Source organism: Thalassophryne amazonica, chromosome 1, assembly GCF_902500255.1.
Source record: "Thalassophryne amazonica chromosome 1, fThaAma1.1, whole genome shotgun sequence".
Taxonomy (NCBI): domain Eukaryota; kingdom Metazoa; phylum Chordata; class Actinopteri; order Batrachoidiformes; family Batrachoididae; genus Thalassophryne; species Thalassophryne amazonica.
In genome coordinates this window covers 135,206,053-135,228,972 of record NC_047103.1, presented here as the reverse complement: position 1 = coordinate 135,228,972, position 22,920 = coordinate 135,206,053, and the positions used below count along the sequence as shown (strand labels likewise).

At 40.0% G+C, this 22,920-nt stretch overlaps 1 protein-coding gene across 3 annotated transcripts in view; it reads left to right on the top strand.

The window, feature by feature from the left end:
• appa (amyloid beta (A4) precursor protein a) overlaps positions 1-22,920 on the top strand; it is a 134,819-nt gene that overhangs the window by 27,279 nt on the left and 84,620 nt on the right. The gene's annotated exons all lie outside the window — the stretch shown is intronic.

Below are 22,920 nucleotides of genomic sequence, written 5' to 3'. Positions count from 1 at the left end.
ATACTTCTGCCTTCGCCCTCTGCACCTTTCGACATCCTTATGGTTTTGAAGTTGCTTGTGTCAGTTTTTCCTTTTCAAAGGTCTGGTGGCGACCAAGATCACCATTGCTTGATTTCATTATCTGTTGGAAACTGTCAATTTTATTGTTATAGGGCAGCGCAGTCTCGTTTGGGGGCGGGTGCTAAAGGGGTAAAATATGACGCATATGGTGTAATTTCTCTACTTCCGGGTACAAACCATGGCATTTTCAGTGGGTTTTGGGCAAATTACACGCAAACAAAGTGAAAATGAAAAGAAAAAGTGCAGATGCGGTGGGAAAGTGGACATGTGTTGCGGTTTGTTTATGATCCGGAGCACAAGCGTGTCGAGGCCGTTTTGCAGGGAAGAGAACGGAGCTACTCTGGTTAGCTGTGTAGGCTAACACTTAGCGACACGATGTCTCCCACCTCCTCGCCTTTCCTTCTCCACCGGGAACCTTAAAAAAAAAAAAAAACTTTTTGCGACTGCTTCGGTGATTGCAGCCGAAAATAAAACCGTAAACCATTTATCCACGTGAAGTGTGTGTATATACTGTGTATATATTAAATGGCGGTCCCCGTAAGTGGCAACGCCTGTGATATCACAGAGGGTTCAAATGAGACTGCGGTTTCCTATTGTTTTCTTACTTTGAAAGTGTCCAATAAATAGGTGGAAAATGCTGTTTCTCAGTAGATGGCAATTAATTTCTTTCCCATGTTGAGATGTTCATTATAATAACCACCCATTCATTGCAGATGTTTATGCTGGACACTCTACCTGACCCAGCTCCTTGAAGCAGCCCTGCATTTGATTTACAGCTCTATAAAATAAGTAAAACATGAGCAAACCTTTTCAAATCATTTAAGTGCGGCTTATGATTTTTAAGGTTTTAAAATCCATGCCATTGTCTCAAATCATAAGAACCAAATGATTTCTGTTATAAAGTAAAAAAACCCCAGAGTTTTTTATTCAAATAAAAAAACTAAAACCATTCTGTCTTTGTGAGCAGCTGTTTAAAATTGTTTAAAAATTGTACATATTAAAAGAAATTATAATAGAATATTTATCATTTTGTCTTGATAGTCGATGAATCAGTTAGAAAAACTGTTTTGGGTGTCGTGTTTCATGTAAGTCCTAGTCATTTGTGGTGCAAGTAAAATGTGTGCAAAAGAGTGTGATAGAGTGTGTGCACGTAAAGCTCCTACAACACATCTTTCACTCCAGGGAGTCTCCCTCGGGGATGGGAGCTGATGACTGTCTCCACCTTCACCCTTCTCCCCCGAGCAGGCCTGAACCACTCAGATAAGACTCCACAATTAATAGCACCGCAGGGCCATCACCCACTGGGGACACTTCAAAGATCACACATATGTGCATTTGTAAGTGTGTACTCTCACTCAGATGGAAGACCATAAAATGTGTGGTAGCCTGTGTTTGAGAGAGACGATGCGCATGTGATAGGACACATCCACTGCAACTGTTTTCATTTTGTATATCGGGCTTTAAGTAGAAGGTGTGGGTCTGCAAATTTTGACACCTATCAACATAATAAAGCCCCTTCACACCAGACCTGCTTCGAGTTGTGTCATGCAGCGTCATGACAATGCCAAGTTGAAGCAACCTAGTGCCGAGATAATGCAGCCTAACACCACAACACCGCGAGGGACACAAAGGGGGAAGCAAAACGGACGTCAAAAATTAAACGTTTCATTTTTTTCTGCGTCGAGCACAGGACACAGAAAGGAAGTAGTTTTCTTGCAAGTTGAGGCAATGTAACGGTACTTAACGTGACTGGATGCTACACCCACACAATATAACATTACCCGACGCCAATTAATGATTCCTGCTGTGCTCCATTGTTGCCGAGCTATAAATCACGCAGGATTGTTGTCGAGCTTTTTATACCGTGTAGACAATGGAGTAAAACTACACTGCTCAAAGAGCACATGTGAACAATTAAAAGAAAAAAAATGCTAATTTTAGCCTGGCTGCAGTTTATCAAGATCACCTCCTCAAGTTCTCTCTAGGTATGGGTATTAAGATTTTATCTATCAATGCAATTATCGATTCCGCTTATCGATCCAATTATTTATCGATTCCCTTATCGATACCTCTTGTGAATTTTCTGTGTACTAAAAGTAGGCTTTACAGGCTCTGTGTCAACACAACATTTTAAAATTGGTCACTGGATCCTTGATCTCTGGACATAAATAAAAATAAATAAAATCTGTAGTTTTTGTCAAAAGCATTTCTTTTCAGACATTTTGGCATGAATGTCTCTCCGTACCGCTGAGCTGAGCTCAGCCTGCTGCTGCACGTCAGCGCAGGACGTCTCATTTTGGGAGGAAAAAACGTTTTGATCGATTGTAGTTTGTTTGTATTCCAACATTTGGAAAGAGTGTCATTTGATTTAAACTGCATTTCGCTCTGAAGTTATAAATTTCGACTGGACTCAGCTATTCAGCGATGAAAGTGGTGAAAAACAAAAAAAGCTGAAACCCAAAATTACCCCCCAACACCACCTGCACGAAAATGTTTGAATTCTAGAAGCTCTGAAATGCAATCTGGTAGGGATGTGAATCTTACAACACCTCACAATTCAATTCGATTTTGATTCTTGGGGTGAAGATTCGATTCAGAATCGATTTTCGATTCAAAGAGCTCTGAGAAATAGTTATATTACTTAAAAAATTGTATGTTTAAGAAAATGCAGCTTTACAACATTAATCAAGTGATTCTAAAGATGTAAATTTACTTATCTGCTTTGCTCGTTCAGAGTTGGCTGGCAGTTTAGCAAAGCGCTGGTCAGTAATCGGCAGATACCGCTGCTCTGCTTCTTTTAGGTCCGGGTGATGGCGTAGCATGTGGGCTTACAGATTTGAAGTGTTTCCGAAGTACTTGACTTTCATTTTGCAGATTTTGCACACTGCATAAGTCATGTCAAGCTCCTTCTTACGCAGCAAATAATAAAATCCAAAATGCACCCAAACATTTGCTTTCAGCAAAGACGGTGCTGGCTGAATTAGCTCTTTGTCTGCCATGCTAAGCTGCAGCTCACAAATGTTTGAAGCACGCCGGACCCTCCCCTCGCGGGGACGCTGTAGTACGGAGGCCGTTGCCCGACAGACAGTACACACAGCGAGTAAGAAAATGTTTTAAAACAACGCTTTTTAAAAATTGATTCTTGGACATTTTGGATCGATTCAGAATCTTAATAAATAAGAATCGCGATTCAGACGTGAATCGATTTTTTTTTTTTTTTTCCTGGCACTTCTACAATCTGGGACTATTCCAGACAATAAACTGCAGTGAGTGCAGCATCCATTTTGGTGAGAAAAAAAAACAACTTTCCGTATTCAAATTCATTCCAGTAGTACAACCCCTGGCAAAAATTATGGAATCACCGGCTTCGGAGGATGTTTATTCAGTTGTTTAATTTTGTAGAAAAAAAGCAGATCACAGACATGACACAAAACTAAAGTCATTTCAAATGGCAACTTTCTGGCTTTAAGAAACACTATAAGAAATCAAGAAAAAAAGATTGTGGCAGTCAGTAACAGTTACTTTTTTAGACCAAGCAGAGGAAAAAAATATGGACTCACTCAATTCTGAGGAATAAATTATGGAATCACCCTGTAAATTTTCATCCCCAAAATTAACACCTGCATCAAATCACATCTGCTTGTTAGTCTGCATCTAAAAAGGAGTGATCACACCTTGGAGAGCTGTTGCACCAAGTGGACTGACATGAATCATGGCTCCAACACAAGAGATGTCAGTTGAAACAAAGGAGAGGATTATCAAACTCTTAAAAGAGGGTAAATCATCACGCAATGTTGCAAAAGATGTTGGTTGTTCACAGTCACCTGTGTCTAAACTCTGGACCAAATACAAACAACATGGGAAGGTTGTTAAAGGCAAACATACTGGTAGACCAAGGAAGACATCAAAGCATCAAGACAGAAAACTTAAAGCAATATGTCTCAAAAATTGAAAATGCACAACAAAACAAATGAGGAACGAATGGGAGGAAACTGGAGTCAACGTCTGTGACCGAACTGTAAGAAACCGCCTAAAGGAAATGGGATTTACATACAGAAAAGCTAAACGAAAGCCATCATTAACACCTAAACAGAAAAAAACAAGGTTACAATGGGCTAAAGAAAAGCAATCGTGGACTGTGGATGACTGGATGAAAGTCATATTCAGTGATGAATCTCGAATCTGCATTGGGTAAGGTGATGATGCTGGAACTTTTGTTTGGTGACGTTCCAGTGAGATTTATAAAGATGACTGCCTGAAGACAACATGTAAATTTCCACAGTCATTGATGATATGGGGCTGCATGTCATGTAAAGGCACTGGGGAGATGGCTGTCATTACGTCATCAATAAATGCACAAGTTTACGTTGATATTTTGGACACTTTTCTGATGTTTAAGGATGATGAAATAATTTTTCAAGAAGATAATGCATCTTGGGGGTTAATGTCAACGAGCAGATGTGATTTGATGCAGGTGTTAGTTTTGGGGATGGAAATTTACAGGGTGATTCCATAATTTATTCCTCAGAATTGAGTGAGTCCATATTTTTTTCCTCTGCTTGGTCTAAAAAAGTAACCGTTACTGACTGCCACAATCTTTTTTTCTTGATTTCTTATAGTGTTTCTTAAAGCCAGAAAGTTGCCATTTGAAATGACTTTAGTTTTATGTCATGTCTGTGATCTGCTTTTTTTCTACAAAATTAAACAACAGAATGAACATCCTCCGAGGCCGGTGATTCCATAATTTTTGCCAGGGGTTGTATTCTGTTCTTACTAGGATGCAGCAGTTTTCCAGCTTGGCAGATAGTTCTGAAGGAAATCACTGAAGAAATTAACAAATTGAAAATATGGTTTGACCGAAACAAGTTGTCATTAAACTTAACTAAAACACGAATGAAGTGGAGGTGTAAGAGTCACTAGGTGTTCACAGGAAATAGTTATTTATTTCTGTATTTATTTATTTATGTTCATTGTTAGTTGGTTTTATCTTTTCTGGTGTTTTGTTTTATTAGGTTCTTTTTGTCTCTTTCTCTAAAATTGTATTGTAGCATTAGTAGTTATTATTATTACTGTTATTGTTGTTGTTTCTATTATTATTAATATATAAATTAAAAAAACAATTTGTAATACATCTGAATCTTACGACAACAAACGCTGAGCCATTAATTATACAGAAAACAAATGCACAAAAATGTGCTGAGATGCGAACAGCTTAATGCTAACTTTAACATTGAAAACGCCATAGACATGCTAACGCGTTAGCATCGGCCCCATTTTTAAATTATAAAATACATCTATCAACTGTTTCAGAAGACCATAGCAGGTCGGTTTAACATAAAAAGATAAATATTACTCACAGACATATGTTCTTTAGGGTTTTTGAGAGGAAAAATTAAGATAAAACGAAATAAAACAAAGAACCAACGAAACAGCAGATCGAACCAATGCTTCATTGATTCAAGGTTCAAAGCAAAGCTGCGCCGCAGAAACGGTCGATTACAGACCCTCTGCAGGGTCTGTAATCAGTGTAAAGAAATTATAATTTTCCTGACAAACACCCCCCAAAACGAACGGCCACTCTGAAGGACCGATAAGGGAATCGTTAACAAAAAGGCTATTGATGTTGGTGGATCGAATCATTTCTTAACGATACCCAAAAATAACTGGTTCCCAATACCCATCCCTAGTACTCTCACAATTATGTTAAATAAAGTCCATAAGTCCTGCTCACAGACTGATTGCCAGAGACAGGACATGTCCACATCCAGTATAACTCCGGACATCACCATGTCCACTCACGGATGGTTCACGCACAAACGCCGGCTGCAGCTCTGCAGTCACAGGAATAATGATAAACTACAAGAGAAATCAGAGCACAGACCTGCAACACAGCACAAGAAGAAATGTAAACTGGAAGAGAAATCAGAGTGCACACAGTTTGGCTGCAGCTCAGTCTGCCTGCAGCTCCTCTGCGCTCTCACCTCCTCAAGTTTTTCTGCCCCACTGCTGTGCGCAACTGACACAGACATTCCTGCCTTATTAGATACGCAGCATATGCAACTTGAAGCAGGCCCGGTGTGAAAGGGGCTTAAGTCAGACAATTCTCCATTTGAATTGTAATGGGTCTCAACCCTTTCTCTCCCCCATGTCTTCCAATCTGTTGCAAATTGCAGTCTTTTTTTTCCTGCCAATCTCAGCAGTTGGAAGACACGTATTAATAAGCGAATTGCACATCTTGGGCCGCGCGGTGCATTATGGGTACGCTAAATGTTTCCGCTACCAATCCACATGCAAAGACAGCGGAAAGCAGCAAGGAGTGCTATGATTTGGACCATTTCAACTGCTGGAAAGTTGACGATTTAAAGCGTTTTTGTATGCTCCACGGATTGCCCGTTACAACCAGGACTGCGTATGGCAGTAGATAGAAATGGAAAGAAGAGCTGGCTGCCCTTGCGTATGCTACATCAGTACAGAAACTACTGTTGGTGCTGACAAAAGAGGAAGACAGAGCTGCTGTCAAAAATGACAACCAGTCCTTGTTGATAGTTGGAGGCAAACAACCCCTTGAAGGCAACTGACGGATGGTTAGACAAAGTCAAGAGTCTGAAACTGTGGCTGTTGCAGAATATTTGCTAAGTAGGGATGAGAAATTGCTACTCCACCAACTTCGTAATGACTACAAGGAAGGTGGGTCTCACATATAACCTCTTTGGTATCACGTTTGTTTTGATAAGTTGACAGACATACAGTGATATGTGGATGCATGCAGTTCATTTATTGAACATGTCAATATTACAATATTACGCGCCATGTCATTCATGGCGCGACATTACAGTCATAAGGCAATGGATGAAAACGGCACCATCAACCACATTATAATTCAGCACAGTTTCAGGATATTGACAAAATAAATGTGTGCAAGAAACTTACAATTTTAGTCAGTCTTTTACGTCCGTGTGGATCTTTCTTTTCTGTGGGGAAATTGTGTAGAATGAACGGAGGTTTACAACCACATTTCTCCTTCTTTCCGTTTTTGTGTGGACTCGGCCGAGCCTTGCGTTTTTTCAGCCACCTTTCAAGCCTATAAATTCCGTTTGAGCATTTGAAAACAGCACAATGCGCACCTGTCATTATTGTATGCGTCGCTTAAGGCTTAAATCCTTTGAGACAATCCCTATAAGCCTTACTTATAACAGTCCGCTAATGCTACCGTGTACAAAATTCAATGGTAGTGGTGTTAGTTTGGCCCATGCATGCGCAGGTGTGTTGCACACTTCGCTTATTCTTGAACACTACAGTTTCTTCGCCAATCCGTGCGAAAAACCTTTTCTTTCCCCATATATTGACAAAATACTCGTGCCTGATGCCCTTTGACCTTCTAGCTCAAGTAGCAATTACACAATGTGTGACAGACACGCGTGTGAATGCCAATGTTTCTTGGCTGTGCAGTTTTGATCCAATCACCCAAAATGCATTTCAAAATCAAATGTAACCTGTGTTTTAGACAAGATGACATAAACATCATGAAAGGATGTTTTTCATGTTATGGTTTCCAGCAGAGGAAATTTGTTGCCTGTTGGACAAAGAAGTTGTGATTCGAATGACAAGCATTCATGATATGCACACTCTTAAGGCTATGAAATTGGGATATTAGTAAAAAAAAAAAAAAGTAGAAAAGGGGGTGTTCACAATAATAGTAGTGTGGCATTCGGTCAGTGAGTTCGTCAATTTTGTGGAACAAACAGGTGTGAATCAGGTGTCCCCTATTTAAGGATGAAGCCAACACATGTTGAACATGCTTTTCTCTTTGAAAGCCTGAGGAAAATGGGACATTCAAGACATTGTTCAGAAGAACTGCATACTTTGGGGAAAACCTATACACAGGTGCAAAAAATTGTAGGCTGTTTATCTACAATGATCTCCAATGCTTTAAAATGGACAAAAAACACGTGGAAGAAAACGGAAAACAACCATCAAAATGGATAGAAGAATAACCACAATGGCAAAGGCTCACCCATTGATCAGCTCCAGGATGATCAAAGACAGTCTGGAGTCACCTGTAAGTGCTGTGACAGTTAGAAGACGCCTGTGTGAAACTAATATATTTGCAAGAATCCCCCGCAAAGTCCCTCTGTTAAATAAGACATGCAGAAGAGGTTACAATTTACCAAAGAACACATCATCTGGCCTAAAGAGAAATGGAGGAATATTTTGTGGACTGATGAGAGTAAAATTGTTCTTTTTGGGTCCAAGGGCCGCAGACAGTTTGTGAGACGACCCGCAAACTCTGAATTCAAGCCACAGTTCACAGTAAAGACAGTGAAGCATGGTGGTGCAAGTATCATGATATGGGCATGTTTCTCCTACTATGGTTTTGGGCCTATATATCGCATACCAGGTATCATGGATCAGTTTGGATATATCAAAATACTTGAAGAGGTCATGTTGCCTTATGCTGAAGAGGACATGCCCTTGAAATGGGTCTTTCAACAAGACAATGACTCCAAGCACACTAGTAAACCAGCAAAATCTTGGTTCCAAACCAACAAAATTAATGCCTCGCTGATGTGAAGAAATCATGAAAAACTGTGGTTATACAACTAAATACTAGTTTAGTGATTCACAGGATTGCTAAAAAAGCAGTTTGAACATAATAGTTTTGAGTTTGTAGCGTCAACATCAGATGCTACTATTATTATGAACACCCCCTTTTCTACTTTTTTTAATAATAGCCCAATTTCATAATCTTAAGAGTGTGCATATCATGAATGTTTGGTCTTTTTGGATTTGTGAGAATCTACTGAATCTACTGGTACCTTGTTTCCCATGTAACAATAAGAAATATACTCAAAACCTGGATGAATCTTTTTAGTCACATAGCACTACTATTATTCTGAACACTACTGTATAAAGGTGTTTTCACACTCTGAATAAAATCATTATTAACAGATTGAAACAGTTTTTCCGGTGACAAATATTGTTTCACCCGTCTATCTTTCATTGATTTTGCACTGTGATGGACGGATGATATCACATTTCCACTGGCAACACAAAAAGATGCAGATTTTCCCAGTATTAATATACACTCAACAAAAATATAAATGCAACACTTTTGGTTTTGCTCCCATTTTGTATGAGATGAACTCAAAGATCTAAAACCTTTTCCACATACACAATATCACCATTTCCCTCAAATATTGTTCACAAACCAGTCTAAATCTGTGATAGTGAGCACTTCTCCTTTGCTGAGATAATCCATCCCACCTCACAGGTGTGCCATACCAAGATGCTGATTAGACACCATGATTAGTGCACAGGTGTGCCTTAGACTGCCCACAATAAAAGGCCACTCTGAAAGGTGCAGTTTTATCACACAGCACAATGCCACAGATGTCGCAAGATTTGAGGGAGCGTGCAATTTGCATGCTGACAGCAGGAATGTCAACCAGAGCTGTTGCTCGTGTATTGAATGTTCATTTCTCTACCATAAGCCGTCTCCAAAGGCGTTTCAGAGAATTTGGCAGTACATCCAACCAGCCTCATAACCGCAGACCACGTGTAACCACACCAGCCCAGGACCTCCACATCCAGCATGTTCACCTCCAAGATCATCTGAGACCAGCCACTCGGACAGCTGCTGAAACAATCGGTTTGCATAACCAAAGAATTTCTGCACAAACTGTCAGAAACCGTCTCAGGGAAGCTCATCTGCATGCTCGTCGTCCTCATCGGGGTCTCGACCTGACTCCAGTTCGTCGTCGTAACCGACTTGAGTGGGCAAATGCTCACATTCGCTGGTGTTTGCCACGTTGGAGAGGTGTTCTCTTCACGGATGAATCCCGGTTCACACTGTCCAGGGCAGATGGCAGACAGTGTGTGTGGCGTCGTGTGGGTGAGCAGTTTTCTGATGTCAATGTTGTGGATCGAGTGGCCCATGGTGGCGGTGGGGTTATGGTATGGGCAGGCGTCTGTTATGGACGAAGAACACAGGTGCATTTTATTGATGGCATTTTGAATGCACAGAGATACCGTGACAAGATCCTGAGGCCCATTGTTGTGCCATACATCCAAGAACATCACCTCATGATGCACGGCCCCATGTTGCAAAGATCTGTACACAATTCTTGGAAGCTGAAAATGTCCCAGTTATTGCATGGCCGGCATACTCACCGGACATGTCACCCATTGAGCATGTTTGGGATGCTCTGGACCGGCGTATATGACAGCGTGTACCAGTTCCTGCCAATATCCAGCAACTTCGCACAGCCATTGAAGAGGAGTGGACCAACATTCCACAGGCCACAATTGACAACCTGATCAACTCTATGCGAAGGAGATGTGTTGCACTGTATGAGGCAAATGGTCACACCAGATACTGACTGTTATCCCGCCCCAATAAAACAAAACTGCACCTTTCAGAGTGGCCTTTTATTGTGGACAGCCTAAGGCACACCTGTGCACTAATCATGGTGTCTAATCACCATCTTGATATGGCACACCTGTGAGGTGGGATGGATTATCTCAGCAAAGGAGAAGTGCTCACTAGCACAGATTTAGACTGGTTTGTGAACAATATTTGAGGGAAATGGTGATATTGTGTATGTGGAAAAAGTTTTAGATCTTTGAGTTCATCTCATACAAAATGGGAGCAAAACCAAAAGTGTTGCGTTTATATTTTTGTTGAGTGTGTGTATATATATATATATATATCTATAATATGCATCCTGGGGCAGCCGGATTTGAACAGGATTTGCCAAGGTCAGACCGCAAATGTGACTTGAATCTGGCTCATTCTGGGATTATGACATTGCGACGTTCCTGTGCCAATAGCATCTTCTCCGCTGTGCTGTTGTTCAGTGCAGCTGCAACAGCGAGGACAGCAAATGACCTTCCTTCTTTGCAGCACCTTCTGTCCTGGGTGCATTCTGATGTCCAAATAAAAACACACAGCCACAGGAACTGTCCTCTCTCCCTTGGTGCTGAATAAACACCCCACACTGGATCTTTGGCCAGTCAGAAGCCCAGTCTGAAGCATCAGACAACCACAGAATGTGGAGGACTTTTCTGAGGATAAGGAATTGTGGGATGAGGTAGTCACCACGTCCTGGATCTGGATAAGAGGCAGAAAATGAATGAATATTTTGTAGGAGTGCTTTTGTTTTTAGTATTTATTTATTTATTCATTTGGTAATTTTTTTTTCAAAAAAGATCCTCAAATCTTTGGCCACAACCCAAAGATACTCAGTTGATGGCCCAAGACAAGTCAAGAAAACACAAAAATATTCACATTTATGAAGCTGAATTCAAGAATCTATACTCAACACTCAAAATAATTTTTCAGTTATCTCAATAGCTTTATTATTAATTTAATAAGCAATTCTTAGTTGATTAATCATTGCAGCTCGGCTGTTCCTATGATTGTTTTATTGCGTTATTTCTATTCACCTAGTTCCCCGGCAGTTTTTGTGGTATCAGCTGCAGGAGAAATTGGGGTTGATGCAGTGTGGCTGGTCTGTCTGTTTTTAGCTGACTCTCGCTGATCTTAATTCTTGAGTTGAGTCTCCAATGGTATCGGCATTCTTTCCCCTATCTTATTTCCTCTCATTTCACTGATGGCTAACGTGCCAGATTGAGACCAATGGGGGATATTTCTCCTAACCAGGCTGCCGTCCTAATCCTCAGTACCCAGATTATTGCTTCCTCACTCCCTCCCTGCAGGATGACCGGCTGTACGGGGACAGGCCTGTAAACAAGAGCTGATATGGGATAAAGAGTGTTGAGAAACTCTCTCCTTCAAAAAGGATCCATATTTTGTTTGTCTAACACTCTGACACACCTGATGTGTGTCGCCGTTTGTGGCTCTGCTTTTCTTTCAGTCCATCTGTTTCTTAATCAAGGTGTAGACTCCATCTTGCCAGCATTCCCACAGAGGCAAGAAGAAAAACCATCACACCGCTTTCTGCCTCAGACATTCTTACTTTTTCTAAAATGTAAATTGGTTGAATTGTACAAATCCTTATTACTCCAGGTGCAACGTTTTGAAAAGCTGAGTAGAAAGGCCGATATTATATGAAGGTAAAACATTTTAACATTCTGTACAAACAGCATTCACTGTTATGATTGTATTTAATGGCAGCTCTCTAAACCAGTGATTTTCAACCTTTTTTGAGTCGCGGTACCCTTTTTATATTTACAAAATCCTGCGGCACACCACTGTCATGTGTCACGTGTCATGCAGCACTAACTCGACTGTCTCTACACGGTGTGTTAGCACATTAGCAACACGTGCGGTACAGATATGACGTAACATAGTATACTATAGTCATGGAGCTGTATATGAGAACTAGAGAGCGCAGTCCCATTGCTGCACACTAAACGAAAAGGTCCCTTCATGGACAGCGACATGACGTCTCCTAACCGGCAAAATATTGATGAAGTACCCGGATGTTAATGCATTTTCAATGGAGAGTCGCGACTGAACACACTCAGAAAAATGCTCACAAAATACGTGTTAAAATGCAATTTTGTACTGGATATCGAGCCAGTAAAATTAAATTACATTAAATTATGTCAGGAAAGTATTAAATTTACTCTGACACACACACATTCACAAATATTAGTGTTGAAAGTTACACGGATCTGCGCTGATAAGCTACGCTGCTCGGCTGAGCTGCTGCTGTGTTCAACGCAGTGCGGCTCCTAAAACCATCACAATACATTTATATATATTACATTTTTACACAATTATCCTTTATTGACCGAGTTTCATTCATGAAGTCAGCGGTGTGTGTGTGCACATCTGTGTGTGTGGCAGCACAGCGCGGGCCATTAAACTCATTATTTTAAGGTGCAAAAAAAAAAAAAACTCCCCAGTCTTGTCGAACAATTTTTAGTCACTAACGACAAGAATTTTAACTAGACATTGGTCTAGCAGTGGAAAATATCAACTAGACATAAGTGAAATTAATGATCTGTGTCATCGGGCGACACAGGTACGACAGGAGACATACAGCTGTTTATCATCCAAATATCACGGTCAAAGTGACAACAATAACCAAAACCACTTACTTATGGAAGGAAATATTGTCTCCCTTGTTCCTCCGTTTGTGACTTTGCCAACATGCACAGCTTTCCAGCATATTCCACCTGTTACTTGACGAAACTAAGCGAACTTCTATGCACACAAATCACTAACTTGCCCGGAATTAAAATGGCGATCACGCCTCCTTGTCGGCACACGGCTCAGCGCTACTGCGCGGTTTGGTGCCATCTACTGGAATAAAAGAGCATTACACCATCTGCCACACTATTACAGCACATACACCCGATAATGGTGATATTGATAATTGCCCACGGCACCCCTGATGATCGATCACGGCACCCCGGTTGAGAATCACTGCTCTAAACTACCTCTTTCAAGACACTAGAATTTCCCATCTTGTTATTACCCTATCTGTCCAGTCCTACATCTTTCCATTTTACAGAGTGCTTGACTGAAGGCCCAAGGTGTGTTGTCGAATTCATCTGTGATGAGAGCCAGTGCTCTGTGGAATAGCCCATTAGTAATACCCCCCCTCACAGATAGCTGGAATCACGCAGAGTGATATAGAATGTATGAATTGGCTCTCATCTGAAAAGTGTTGGATTTCAGTTCCAAAACATTCTGACAGCCATCTGCGGAAGTTGACACAGTTGGTCAAAATCAGAGGGTGACCCAGAATGTGATTCACCTGTTCAAAAGTCTCCGGGCACGGTCGAGATGGGACACCTATCTGACGGTGATCCATGTACGAGGTCTGTCAATAAAGTAACGGTCCTTTTTATTTTTTTCAAAAACTATATGGATTTGAATCACGTGCGATTACATCAGCCAACCTTGAACCCTCGTGCGCATGCGTGTTTTTCCACGCCTGTTGGTTGCGTCATTCGCCTGTGGGCAGGCTTTGAGTGAGCACTGGTCCACCCCTCTCGTCTTTTTTTTCATTGTTCAGGAATGGCTCAGAGACTGCCGCTTTGCTTGATCAAAATTTTTTCAAAAACTGTGAGGCGCATCCGAGTGGACACCATTCGAGAATTTCAGCTGGTTTTCGGTGAAAATTTGAACGGCTGATGAGAGATTATGGAGTGTTACTGTCGCTTTAAGGACTCCCCATGGAGCGGCAGGGCGCCCCGAGCCGCCGTCGTCTGCCTGTTTCGAGCTGAAAGCGTCCAAATTTAAGTCTCTGTTGACCCAGGACGTCGTGAGAGAACAGAAGTCTCAGAAGAGCTCGGGATCAGCAGTTTATCCGGACATTCCAATGTTAAAGGAGATTTTGTAATGAAAGACGTGCGGACAGATTTCATTCATTTAAAAGAAAAATAGAAAAGCAGAAATGAATATATTACAAGACATTGAATGAAAAGGAGCAGAGGGAAGAACAAATCTTATATTTTCTGCCCCTTTTTACAATACAGTCTTTCAATTTTAAGCATCATTATTCAACATTATTTAACAGATTACATTTTTTGACTTTGTCACATACCACTGACTTATTTCATAATTTTAGCCATTATTTAAAAGATTACGTTTTTAACAGGTTACATACATTTTAGACTTAAAACATTTTAGACATTATTAACAGATTACATTTTAGACTTTGTCACAACCCACTGACTTCTTTCATAGTTTCATACTTACTTAATACATCTACACTCAACAAAAATATAAACGCAACACTTTTGGTTTTGCTCCCATTTTGTATGAGATGAACTCAAAGATCTAAAACTTTTTCCACATACACAATATCACCATTTCCCTCAAATATTGTTCACAAACCAGTCTGAATCTGTGATAGTGAGCACTTCTCCTTTGCTGAGATAATCCATCCCACCTCACAGGTGTGCCATATCAAGATGCTGATTAGACACCATGATTAGTGCACAGGTGTGCCTTAGACTGCCCACAGTAAAAGGCCACTCTGAAAGGTGCAGTTTTATCACACAGCACAATGCCACAGATGTCGCAAGATTTGAGGGAGCGTACAGTTGGCATGTTGACAGCAGGAATGTCAACCAGAGCTGTTGCTCGTGTATTGAATGTTCATTTCTCTACCATAAGCCGTCTCCAAAGGCGTTTCAGAGAATTTGGCAGTACATCCAACCAGCCTCACAACCGCAGACCACGTGTAACCACACCAGCCCAGGACCTCCACATCCAGCATGTTCACCTCCAACATCATCTGAGACCAGCCACTCGGACAGCTGCTGAAACAATTGGTTTGCATAACCAAAGAATTTCTGCACAAACTGTCAGAAACCATCTCAGGGAAGCTCATCTGCATGCTCGTCGTCCTCATCGGGGTCTCAACCTGAATCCAGTTCGTCGTCGTAACCGACTTGAGTGGGCAAATGCTCACATTCGCTGGCGTTTGGCACGTTGGAGAGGTGTTCTCTTCACGGATGAATCCCAGTTCACACTATCAATCAATAAATTTTATTTATATAGCGCCAAATCACAACAAACAGTTGCCCCAGGCAGATGGCAGACAGCGTGTGTGGCGTCGTGTGGGTGAGCGGTTTTCTGATGTCAATGTTGTGGATCGAGTGGCCCATGGTGGTGGTGAGGTTATGGTATGGGTAGGCGTCTGTTATGGACGAAGAACACAGGTGCATTTTATTGATGGCATTTTGAATGCACAGAGATACCGTGAAGAGATCCTGAGGCCCATTGTTGTGCCATACATCCAAGAACATCACCTCATGTTGCAGCAGGATAATGCACGGCCCCATGTTACAAGGATCTGTACACAATTCTTGGAAGCTGAAAATGTCCCAGTTCTTGCATGGCCGGCATACTCACCAGACATGTCACCCATTGAGCATGTTTGGGATGCTCTGGACCGGCGTATACGCCGGCGTGTACCAGTTCCTGCCAATATCCAGCAACTTCGCACAGCCATTGAAGAGGAGTGGAACAACATTCCACAGGCCACAATTGACAACCTGATCAACTCTATGCGAAGGAGATGTGTTGCACTGCATGAGGCAAATGGTGGTCACACCAGATACTGACTGGTATCCCCCCCCAATAAAACAAAACTGCACCTTTCAGAGTGGCCTTTTATTGTGGACAGTCTAAGGCACACCTGTGCACTAATCATGGTGTCTAATCAGCATCTTGATATGGCACACCTGTGAGGTGGGATGGATTATCTCAGCAAAGGAGAAGTGCTCACTATCACAGATTTAGACTGGTTTGTGAACAATATTTGAGGGAAATGGTGATATTGTGTATGTGGAAAAAGTTTTAGATCTTTGAGTTTATCTCATACAAAATGGGAGCAAAACCAAAAGTGTTACGTTTATATTTTTGTTGAGTGTAGTTTAATATGTTTTTTAAATAATTTAAGCGACCTTGATTCTTTGATTTCTTTGTTGAGGTTGTTCCATAATTTTACACCATTCACTGCAATACTCCGTTCCTTTACTTTGGTTCCGAATCTTGTTTTTTTAAAGACTTCTATTCCTTTCAGATTATAACTACTTACTCTTTTTTCAAACATATTTTGAATGTTTATTGGTAAGGTATTTTTATTAGCTTGGTGCATTGTTTGTAATATTTCAAATCAACTAAATCATGAAATTTAAGTACCCTATACTTAATGAATAATGGATTAGATGGATCTCTAAAACGACTATTGCTAATCATTTTTAAAGCTCTTTTCTGCAGAATAAATAATGGTGTATAAGTTTTACATGTTGATCCCTAGATTTCTACGCAGTAAGTTAAATATGGGACAATCAATGAATTGTACAATGTTAAACGATAACTATTCAACGAAAATTTTACTTTATGCAAAACAGCAATGGCTTTCACTATTTTTTCTTTTGTGTAATTTATGTGTGACTTCCATGTAAGATCTTCATCAATCATGACTCCTAGAAATTTCGTTTCTTTTACCCTTTGTATGTCCATTCCATCTATTTTTAATGACACATCATTTTTTTCCACTCTGTCATTAAATAATATGAAATTTGTCTTATTAAGATTTAGTGACAATCTGTTTATATCAAACCAATGTTTAACTTTTTCCAACTCTGTATTTATCACTTGTACTACTTCCTGTATATCTGATCCAGAATAAAATAATGCTGTGTCATCAGCAAATAATATGCTGCCAATTACTTTAGATACATTCACAAAGTCATTGATATACAAAATACAGTTTGGGTCCAAGTACCGACCCTTGTGGTACTCCATAAATAATGTTACACAATTCTGATTTAGTATTATTTATCTGAACAAACTGTTTTCTATTTGCTAAGTAGCTTTTTACCCACTGATGTGCAATACCTCTAATTCCATATTGTTGTAACTTGTGAAGCAATCTTGAGTGGTCGATAACATCAAAAGCTTTTTCAGGTCGATAAAAATACTTACAAAATAATCCTTATTATCTATTGTTGATATTTTCTCTGTTAATTCCATAATTGCCATAGCTGTCGAATGTTTTGTTCTGAATCCATACTGAGCGTTATTTAAAATACGATGTTTCTCAATGAATTTGTCCAACCTTGTCACAAAAACTTTTTCCATAATTTTAGAAAACTGTGGAAGCAATGACACTGGCCTGTAATTTGAAAAATTATGTTTGTCTCCATTTTTATATGACTACCTTGGCAATTTTCATTTTGTCTGGGAAAATTCCTGTTGACAGAGACAGATTACAAATGTAAGTGAATGGTTCAATAACAGTTTCTATTATACTTTTTACAGTCATCATGTCTAAATCTTCATAGTCAGTTGATCTTTTGCTTACACAGTTTTTTACAATATTTCTTATTTCATCATTTTCCACATTGTCAAGGAAAATACTATTGACCGTGTTTACAAGTGTATTTAATTTATCTTCTACTATTAGTTTATTTCCCACCAGACTTGATCCCACATTTGAAAAATAATTATTAAACTCATTTGCAACTTCTTTTATGTCATATATCTCTTTATTTTCCTTGACAAAGTAATTTGGAAAAGTTGATTTCGCTCCATCACTTTTAATCACACTATTTATAATTCCCCATGTTGCCTTTATATTATCTTTACTCTTATTTAATTGTTCACTATAATAATATTTTTTTTTGTTTCCTAATTATTGTCAATAGTTTATTTTTATATTTTTTGTATCTGTGTTCTGTTTCCTTTGTTTGCATTTTTTTAAAAGCACCTGTATAAATAGTTTTTCTTTACACAAGCATTTTTTTATTCCCTTAGTCAGCCATGGTTTATTTACTCTTTTCTTACTAATTTTGATTAATTTACAGTTTTTATTATATGATTTCATCAGTATTTTCATAAATGAATTATATGCTACATTAACGTCGCCGACATAAACTTTTTCCCAATTTTGATTTTTAAGGTCATAATTTAATGTCTCTAAGGCTTTTACTGACTTATCTCTTTTAAAATTTATAACAGTTTTTTTCTTGTACCAATTTTTGTATTTAAATATTGAAAAGACTGGTAAATGATCACTAAGATCTGTCATCAAGATCCCAATCTTAATCATTTCATCTGTTCTATTTGTGAATATATTGTCAATTACAGTTGCACTTTGCGATGTAATTCTGGTTGGTTTTGTTATCAAGGGGAATAAACCCAAACTATACATTGAATTCACAAAATCACTTGTTCTTTGGCAACTGGAGCTTTCTATATTAATGTTAAAGTCTCCACACATAAAAAGCGTTTTGTTTTTGATTTGATGGAATAATTCTATTATTTTATCTGTAAATTTCACAACGCAAGAGTCTGGTGCTCTGTATACACAACTGATTAGAATATTCTTAGATGTTTCATGTACAATTTCCACTGTTACAATTTCTATGACATCATCTGTAATTGTCATTTCTTCTACAATTGTACATGTCAGATCTGTTTTTGTGTACAAAGCAATACCTCCGCCTTTTTTTTATCTCTTCTGTTTACAAAATACAGCTCATATCCCTCCATTTGAACATCAGCCATGAGGTCATCTTTAAGCCAAGATTCTGTGATTGCAACAATGCTGAATCTGTTTTTAAACTGATTTAAATAATCTTTTATTTTTGACATTTTACAATAGAAGCTTCGGCTGTTTATATGTATAAGTGACAGGGTATCTTCTGTCATTTTTTTCACTATTTAGCTGTTCTTCCATATAATACTCACATCCAATTGTTTTTAAGTCAGATATACTTTCATCAATGTTGGTGTCTGTCATATATTTTATCATCTGTTTCCATGTTTGATCTGATTTTTGTTGGTCAAATTACCAACTGGCATCATACTTAATTGTCTGTTCAGGTCTGTGTTTTGTAAGGTCATCCATGTTTTTGATTTGTATGCCATTTGTTCCTTCTTTCACTCTAATCCACACCCTACAGTTCCAGACCCATGTAGCAACAATGTGTTTCTGTTTTTTTAGTAGTCTTGCTTCCCTAGCAATATCTGCATTTTTTTTTCCGTTAGATGCTCATTTATGTAGACACTTGTTCCTTTCAGATTCTTTGCCTGTCTTAATAATTCATTTTTGTATTTTCTGCTTGTAAATCGTATAATAATGGCAAATAGTTTTTTACTATCTTTGGATGGTATAGTATGACAGTCTGATATAGTGTGTTGATGGATGACAACACCTTTTTGATATAAAAAAATTGTAACTTGTTGTTCCAATGTTTGAAGTTCTTCAGGTGGTGCATCCTCCCCATTGGCTCCACTAGAATCCACTACCCTTGCATAAGACCGATGTTTTGTTTCTAAACCAGATATTATAACATCGTCTTTTCTAGACGATGTTATAATATCTGGTTTAGAAACAAATCCCTGTGCAAAACCACCTAAACCTGGCAGTTCAGTGTAGAGTATTGTTATTATTTTAAAAATGACCCATTCAGAGATACCAAATTAGAATCTTGTTCCTTCCTCCCATTCAGCCTGTCTATATAATAATAGACTTACACACACAGTAGACGGTTAAAAATTAGGGTGGACTCATAGTTATGCAGGTGGCCGTATGAGGAACCAAGTGATCACATTTAAACTTGAAATTTTCTGATGCTGAATATTCACGCTTTATTTTCCTAATTGTCAGTATTTTTGTGTTCAGGTGTAGGTCCGTATGATTTTGTTTTGTTTTTAAGCAGTCTTTCCTGGCAAGGGGAAGAAGGTTGAGCTGCAGGTGACCTTCTGCAATCTAAAGCCTGGTTCACATGGCAGAATTTTAAAATTGTCTGTAGGTTTCCAAAACCTGGGAGACCACACACGTGGAGATAAAAAAAAATCATAGATCTAACAGTGTTGGTCGTCCAGTGTGTGGTGTGCAGCCACATGGTAAGGACAACAACGCCACACACGAACAGATTTCACACATGAACTTTCCCAGGTCAGACAGGAAATCTTGCAAAATCTCTTGAAATTAAACGTGACTTCAGAGTAAACAAATGGAGATACTTTGTGGACTATTTACAACAGAGGACAAAAAAAAAAACAAAAGAAAAAGAAAAGGCATTCTTTAAAGGCATGGAGACAGCGCGACCATCGGATGTCTGGTAAGCCATAACAGCTGTTTTAATTTTAGATTTCACTCCGTGCGTCCGTCACCTCGCTTTCTGATTGGCTGCACACCACATTCAGCAGGGTGCATGCTCATTTGTGGTCGGAAGACACCACACATGCTGCAATATTGGGCCAAGACAATCCAACATGTTGAATATCCCCAATTTGCAATCGGAGTCCCTGACGTCCTTCCGAGCAGATCAGAGCACTCTTAACACACTACACATGGCAGGAATATTTGATAAGATTATCTTTAGCGTCATCACAATTGTCGGGGCGTCCTTAAGATTGTTGGAAGGGTGAAGAAGATATTATGCAAAATAATGCGTTTATCAATTGTGCTACGTGTCTAGTTTATGTGTCGACTGCTTATGCGTTTTATTAATAAGGTGTACTGTTTTCTTGTATTATCCACTGTCAGTTGTCTATTAAGTGGTTTGCATTGTATTTGCATTTATATTAGCATAACCTAAAGTGATCTTTTGTAACTGCCAGTAAATGCTGTTATTGTGTAACTACTGTGCACCTGCTGAGTGTGTGTGGGGAAAAAAAAACAAGAAACTGTGTAGACAGACTGTGGGAAACTGATAACTAGGTCAGGCATTCTGTGGCTACAATGAGACATGGTTGAATGCACAAAACAACTCCTTTTTATGTAATTATCCTGAAGGACACCACATGTCAAGCACAGAAGGCTGCAATGTGCGCAGGATGAGAAGTGGACCAATCAAGAAAGAATAAAACATCTCAGCATAGTGATGCAATGTTTAGACAGAAACTCAGATAGTATATATGGGTTCAGGAAGAGGTAGAAGGGGGTCCTGTTCAGAGCCTGACTGTTATGGCAAACTAAGCATGAACCCAGAGACTCTCTATTATTGTTACTTTGGTTCATTCCCTGTATTAAAGGTGAGGTCAGTCTGAGAACTGGACTGAGTCCTGGTCATCTTTCCCTCTCTCATCAATGGATGCATGGAGTGTGACCGAGGTAAATTGTTAAACAATTTCATGTTGATGTTTTGGGTGTACAGTTGTGTGAGACTTGTTGTGAAAGTGTCGTGACACGGACCCACAACAGGGGGCGTTAATGAACGGACAATGGATAAGCCAAAAGTAACAATTTAATGTTGTGAATCGCACAATGACGTACAGACAATAACAATATGGTGGACTGTCAATTATACACCAGGTGACGTGTGGGCAGGCTCGACGATAGAAGACGCCTGGCAAGAGAAGAGCCGGATCTCACACAGCTTCCACCACCAACGGAGCTGAAGAACACCGGAGCCGCCAAGCCCTGCGCCCCAGGTGGCCGCTGTCTTCAGCAGTCAGACCCGGTACTGCTGGCAGAGAACAGAGACAGTCCTGATGAGTGTGAGTTTGCACACTCAGTAATCCCACAGTCTGTATTCAGTAAGGAGGAGCACCTCCACCTCCAATCACACACTTGTGCAGCTCCTGTCTAACCACTTATCTGGTTGGGGTGTGAAGCGAAGCCGTCGCTGATCACACCAAACGCCAATCCCACAGATAAGGCAACACCACAGGAAAACGGCTGCAAAAGAAGTTCAGACTATTACACAAGGTTTTGTTCAGCATAGAAAATTACCTGAATGGTAGCTGATTTCTCGGCGGGGAGGTGGAGTTGCAGTCCGGCCTTTATGTTGGTGGTGATGAGTAGTGGATGAGTGACAGCTGGTACGGATGATGAGTGACAGCTGTCACTCCTGGTCGCTCCGACGCCCTCTCGTGCTTGAAGCCCGCACTTCAAGCAGGGCGCCATCTTGTGGTGGTGGGCCAGCAGTACCTCCTCTTCAGCGGCCCACACAACAAGACTGTTGTAAAAGGACAGCTTGGACTCCAGCAAGGACGGTCGCATTCCTCCCGTCTACTCACCTCCTTTCTCCTCTCTATCTCTGCTCCGACCTTCAAAGTCCCAGCTTCACCAGACTGTGAATTCTTCAAATTATGATTTGGATTAACTATGGAATTGATCAGCTGGTCTGTCAACGCCATTGACACCATTTGTTTTTGACAAGGAGATCAGGGTTTGGGGACCCTGCGTGCCCGGATGGACCCTACCCAGTGGGCTTTGCTCTCGACGGCTGAGAGAATGGAATGTGACATGTGGCTCCACTCTCTGTGGAAGACGTTGAGGATTCATTCGTATTCGCTTTATAGTGGGAGGTTTGGTGCTGATTGGTTTGTGCGCTGCCCTGACCCACAAGACTATTAGCAAGACGGCTTCTTCCAGAATTTTGTCCCCTCATCAGTCCGTCATAATTAAT